The sequence below is a fragment of the Bos mutus genome, chromosome 27 (genome assembly GCF_027580195.1).
Source record: "Bos mutus isolate GX-2022 chromosome 27, NWIPB_WYAK_1.1, whole genome shotgun sequence".
In the NCBI taxonomy this organism is placed as follows: Eukaryota; Metazoa; Chordata; class Mammalia; order Artiodactyla; family Bovidae; genus Bos; species Bos mutus.
Genome location: NC_091643.1, coordinates 26,577,688 through 26,583,832, shown reverse-complemented (window position 1 = coordinate 26,583,832; position 6,145 = coordinate 26,577,688). Strand labels below are relative to the sequence as shown.

General features: G+C 38.5%; 1 non-coding gene across 1 annotated transcript; it reads right to left on the bottom strand.

The window, feature by feature from the left end:
- Window positions 1-4,877: 4,877 nt before the first annotated feature.
- On the bottom strand, window positions 4,878-5,049 carry LOC138986006 (small nucleolar RNA SNORA81). Its single transcript, XR_011462957.1, has one exon. It is a non-coding gene; the product is annotated as a small nucleolar RNA SNORA81 (small nucleolar RNA).
- Window positions 5,050-6,145: the final 1,096 nt, after the last annotated feature.

Sequence of the window (6,145 nt, the reverse complement as noted above, 5' to 3'; positions counted from 1 at the left end):
CACAAACTTAGAAAACAAACTCATGGTTGACAGGGGGAAGAAACAGGGAGTTTGGGATGGACATGTACATACTGCTATATTTAAAATGGATAACCAACTAAGACCTATTGTATAACATATGGAACTCTGCTCAGTGTTATATGACAGCCTGGATGGGAGGAGGTTTGGGGAAAATGGATACATGTATATTCATGGCTGAGTCCCTTCGCTGTTCACCTGAAATTATCACAACATTATTAGCAGCTATAATATTCACAGGTATATTCACAGCTATACCCCAAAACAAAATCAAGGATTCTATTTAAAAAAATAATAAAAATTTTAGCTCCCCAAACTATGAGAGAACACATTTCTTTTGTTTTAAGCCATCAGGTTTTTGGCTATTTGTAACTGCCACCAGAGGAAATCACGTATGTGTGTTCATGTACATACACATGTACACACTTTTATACATGTTTATTTGTGTGTGTATCTGTCAGACTAGCACTTATTAGTGTAATTCAATGGAATTCAACTTTATTGCTTCACCTTCTTATTCTCCAACTAAAGTTAAAAAATAGCCTCCTGGAAAATAGTCTTCTAGCTCTTGGTTTTATAAAACTTACTCTACTTAATTTTTTTAAATACAATCTAAAAATTAAACTTCACTATGTGTCTTTCCTATGTGTCAGTTGGTTATTTTTGACCTAATAAAGTGATATGTCTGTCCTGTGCTGTTCTTATTCCATTAACGTTCCACAATCAGTGATGTTTACAAGCTCAAAGAAAAAAAATCACCAATTTAATAAAATTAAAATGTGTTTCAGTCCTGAAGATTTTATTATTATTTTATTATTCCATAAAGAATTTTCATAGATAAATACAAGTACATAGGCTTTCATATACTGTACCATCTCTGGGTCCTACACAATGTTGATTCCCTCCTCTAGGTCCTATATTTTTATATATTTCTATAGCACTAGATTATGAGACCCTTGAGAGAGTTTTACACTTCCTTGAGTCCAATGGTAGCACTGGTCCCAGGACTTAATTGGTGCTCAACAATGCTTATTAATTTAACCCTGAAAACTGTGAAATAAATCAAGTGCCTGTCCATTAAAACATCCCATAAGGGCTAAATCTAGACTGCACATCACAGTTAGGAAGATCACAAATGTAAATATATAGGGTTGAAGGTGATTTGCAAAAGATTTGTAGGTAAATTGCACATTCAAAGACCATGTAGATTTCTCTTTGGCAATTGTGAGTGAAATTCTATTCATCACAGCCCACAACATGGCTATAAGGCATAAGTAACAACCTTTTTCATTCTTGCTAGTGAAGAGCCTTATCTACTCCAGACTTGGTTTATGCTTTCTTACAGCTAAAGTTTGGACCAGCAACACAAACTGAATCCTTCACCCACACAACTTACACACTGAACACTGAAGCTGACTACATCAGTAGTATGATGGTTGTTTGATTATGAGATGAGAAGCACTGTGAGAGAAATAGAAATAAAATTCTGCATCTAACTTTAGGAGAAGGCCGTTACAATCAATTCAAAGTATCAACAGCTGGCAGGTACTATGATCTCCATAGTGTTACTGCCTTCCACTAATCTCCCAGAGAGGTAACTCTGGGATGCTGCGCTCAAACTACTTAAAGTCATTCATCTCCAAGAAGTTGTGACAGTTACCTTGCTATTTTGTTCCCAGTCCTCAAGGGGAAATTTAATCAAAATTGTCAGAGCTTGAAAGAAAAGGGGGAAAATACACACAATCAAGCTACCCTTCAATAACCAGATAAAACCACCAAGAATTAATCAAAACTTAACTTGAAACCCTTCCAGAACTGCAAAACTCTCACAGTATCCCAGAGATAGATGATCCCATGAATTCTGATGTATGCAGCACACTAGTTTGATAAAATGGCGATGTTTTCCTGCCGTAAGTGGTATAATTCACTATGCATCATATGCATTCATTTAATAAGATCCCTGTTTCACACTCAGCCAGACATTTCTCCCAAACTGCCATCTTCACAGGCCACTCTGCTGATTCAGCTTTCTACTGTAGTGGGTCAGGCTGCCACCAGCTGCCATTTTTTCATGACACAAGCTAATGATCTGGTGCTTTCTTGCATGTTGAGGTTAATAGATAACTAATATATTTTAGCACATTCATTATGGCCAGTTTTCCACTAAGAAAAAAACTGCATATTGGGTTGTTCTGCTTTGACAAATGTGGTGCTACATCGTGAAGGCTGATTAAAATCAATACTTCTGTGGAAAATTACATACAAGATGTATTAGTATCCAGGATACTCTGATAAGAACGCTTCTTATTCTCAGTTCTGCTCTCACCCTGCAACCTCAAAAAAAATCACACTAAAACTGGATGTGATTATTCATGAGGAAGTCAGTGTTTTTTCAACTGACAAATTAAAATTACTCATCAGTTAGGCCATAGCTTGTCATTTAAGACAAGGTAAATTTTAGTTTCGTTTGGAGAGTAATGCTAGCTAATGAGGAACTGCAAGAAATTGAAAACATTCGGAAGTCGTATTTTATGTCCAATCAAAATTTCAGAAAGCCTCCAGAAATTCAATGGCATAAACTTTCTCAATTGAAACAAGAGAGCAAAGAACAAGCAGAGAGAAATAATTCAGTAGAGGAGGAAAGCAAAATTTGAGATGGCCATGAGACGTAAATCCTGTGCAAATGTGCAGACAGTTGGGGAAGAAACTTGGGCTTTGCACTGGTACGGAACAGACATACACAAATCTTAACCAGATCTTAAGGAAATGACCCACACTAGCAGCAGCGTTATTTTTAGGTACGTCTCATAGTTCCCTGCCCAGTAAGTATCAGTTAAGTATTATTGTTTCCATTTCACAGAACAGGAACATAATCAGAGAGGCTCAGGACCAAAACTGGAATTCAAGCTCAGGTTTGCCTGATCCAAGGCTTGGCTCTTTCCATCCTGCCTATGCCCACATTCGCTAATACCCACTGGCAGAATTAGTCGCTATATACTCTATGTCAGGGGTCCCCTCCCCAACCTCCAGGATCTAATGCTGATGATCTGAGGCAGAGCTGATGCAATAATAATAGAAATAAAGTGCACAATAAATGTAATGGCTTAAATCATCCTGAAACCATCCTCCCTCCTACGGTCCATAGAAAAAATGTTCTTCCACGAACCCATTCCTGGAACCAAAAAGGTTGGGGACAACTGCTCTATATCCTCAAAGTTTCTCTTTGATTGTTTGATGGTGGTATTTATTGATTTCTTCATTTTTGGCTTTTATATCTTTGTAGCAGTTCTTATCACTCCGTTTGCCAGTTTATCTCCTAACATGACTCTCTCTCATGGGAGCTGAAGCTCCTGGAAGACAAGACATATTTTACTGGTGTATTCTCATCACTTAGCAGTACCTGGAACATAGTAGGTACTCAATAAAGGCTTGTGAGCTTGTTCCATCATTCATACATTAGCCTTTATTAAGCTCCCTGTACATGTCAGACACTGGGGATGGAGCAGTAAACAAAAGCAGACAGAAGACCCTGCTCTCAATCAGTGAGCAGAAAACATCAGCCAAATCATCACATAAACTAAAACACATTGCATAGTCCACTGAGGTGTGTGCTATGTCACAGAGGAGCAGAGAACCTCAAGAGTACAGGACAGTTTGGAGAATCCAGTAAGGATTCTAAAGAAAAGGATTTGTGAGTGAGCAGTCAAGAATGAGGAGATGGATAGAAATCCCCGGCAATCCCTCAGCAGGAGGTGACCCAGCAAGACTAGATCCATAGGAGGATCAGTGTGGCTGGAGGGCAAAGATAGAGAGGGGAACAGGTAAGCATGAAGAGACAGCACTGCATCAGAGAAAAACACACACTTCTCATTAACCAGAAGCCGTCTACCTATAGAGACTTCCACAAAGAGAAAATCCATGATCTCTCATTCCAGTCCCAAAATGTTTGGAGCAGCTGTCCATTTTCTTTCCAAACTCCCTTTAAAAAAAAAATTGCTCAACTTATTATATAAGTGACATTCCATTAGCACTGGACTGTCCAGACCGGGACTGTCGGCAGCAACTTCTCTGACCACTGGAGAGTCAGGGGCACCTCTGAAGCAGTAGTATGTGAAAGGAGGAGTCTGAGAAGGCAAGTTTCCTATAAATGAGGCTGAGAGGAAGCTCCTTGTCCACAGTGCTGGTGGTAAAACTATGCATTCAATTGATTATCCAAAAAATAATATCAGTGATTAGCAAAATGAAGTGAAAGTTGCCCAATTGTGTCTACTCTTTGTAACCCCATGGACTATAGCCTGCTAGGCTCCCTTGTCCATGGAATTTTCCAGGCAAGAATACTGGAGTGGGTTGCCATTTCCTTCTCCAGGAGATCTTCCTGGACCAGGGATCAAACCCATGTCTCCTGCATTGGCAGGCAGATTCTTTACCACTAAGCCACCAGCCCTAGAGTGACCCAATATTGCCTGAAAATGGCAGATCCCTCACCTTTCAAGATGCTGGCACCAGGTAACTGGGTCAGCAATCTCATCCCACAAGGGAGAAGTCAGCTCTACTCTCTGAAGGTGCTTGCTGCAGCCCGTGTGGGGAGAAACAATACAAAGACCTGCATGTTGAGTAGTTAAAGTTTATTGGGTTTTTTTACCCCCAATTAAGTGTGTTTGTAGTGATTCCATCAGCAGAAACTACCAGTACACTGAATTGCCATGCATTACCTGACATGGTATTTCCATTTTGCTCTATTAACAAAGACTAGGGATGTCTAATTTCCAGGGACATCTCAGCACAGATGCTCAAATGGAATGATTAATTTTTTTTCTCTGTTCATTCTTTGGAAACTCATTTTTTAGATTGGTCTAAAGATATATTGCACCAAATCTTAAGACAAAGGACACTGGACGTTAAGAAAGACATCCACCTCAGTATCTACAATCTAGGGCAGTTACTTGTCTTCTTGTGTGCACTGTGGTTACTTTCTAGAAATGAAGAAATAGAAACTCATGTCCATAAGGATAAGTCATAAGCAAAGAAAAAATTATTTAAGAAAAACATGAGGAGTTAATGTAGCATTAAGGCATCTCTACATTTACATGAAGTTGAAAGACAAAATAGGGTGAGGATAGATTAATAAAGAGTAACCTGCATGGTTAGCAATAAAAAATGCTTTTTCATAGACATTAATGGGGTTTATTTTGATTGGCTTTTTATTAGTGGTTGTAATTCTATTTCCTGGATCAATGAGTCCAAATTGGATATTAGCAACCACAGGGGTAGAGTAACTCAGGTAACTCTTGAGGATAAGCAATTAAAATAGATTAGGAAATGGCTTCTTTTCATAGCTATGGGCTAAGTATCCAGAACCAGGTTGCTCTCAGGCCCTGCTAGGAAACCAAAAAGGCTGCTCCTCAGCTGGGGAGAGGGGTCTTTCCATACCCTATTTTTGGCCCTTATTCTCTCTCCTTCACTTCCTTTTGGTCTCCTGGAAATGAATTCAATTTGTTCACCCTAAGGAACTGAAAGCTTTTAACAGCTTAATATGTTATCTCTCCCAGTGGTATTTGCACTTTGATAGAGAATAATGCCTTAACTCAGAAGAGTGAACTGTTTGGGCAATGAACTGAACGGAAGGGATCAGGGTTCAGGATAGGCAGGTACATAGCTCCATGTTGCTCACTGGGCCAGCTTATAGCATCAGGTCAGAGAGGACCCAGACCAGGGATTCTCAAAGTGCCGCCCAGTGAGGCCCTGAGAGACAGTGGTTACATGAGGTCAAAACTACTTTCATAATAATACTAAGATGTCATTTGCCCTTTCACTCTTGTTTTCTCGTAAACATGGTGGGGTTTTCTAGAATCTTCATGATGGGGAATATCACAACCTATTGAACACAGAAACAGGAGAATTCAGATGCCTATTAAGTAACATGTTAAGAAGATTTGCAAAGATGTAAAACAATTCTTTGAATTATTTTTAGTTTTAGCATCTTAAAATGCTTAGTAAAATAATTTTAATCAAAAATTCAATGAAATTTTTAAAACAAATAAATGTCAATACATTTAAATTTAAAATCTTAAATAAAATTTTAAGATTATAAACACAATTTTTTAAATTTTTTGATGTATTTCATGCC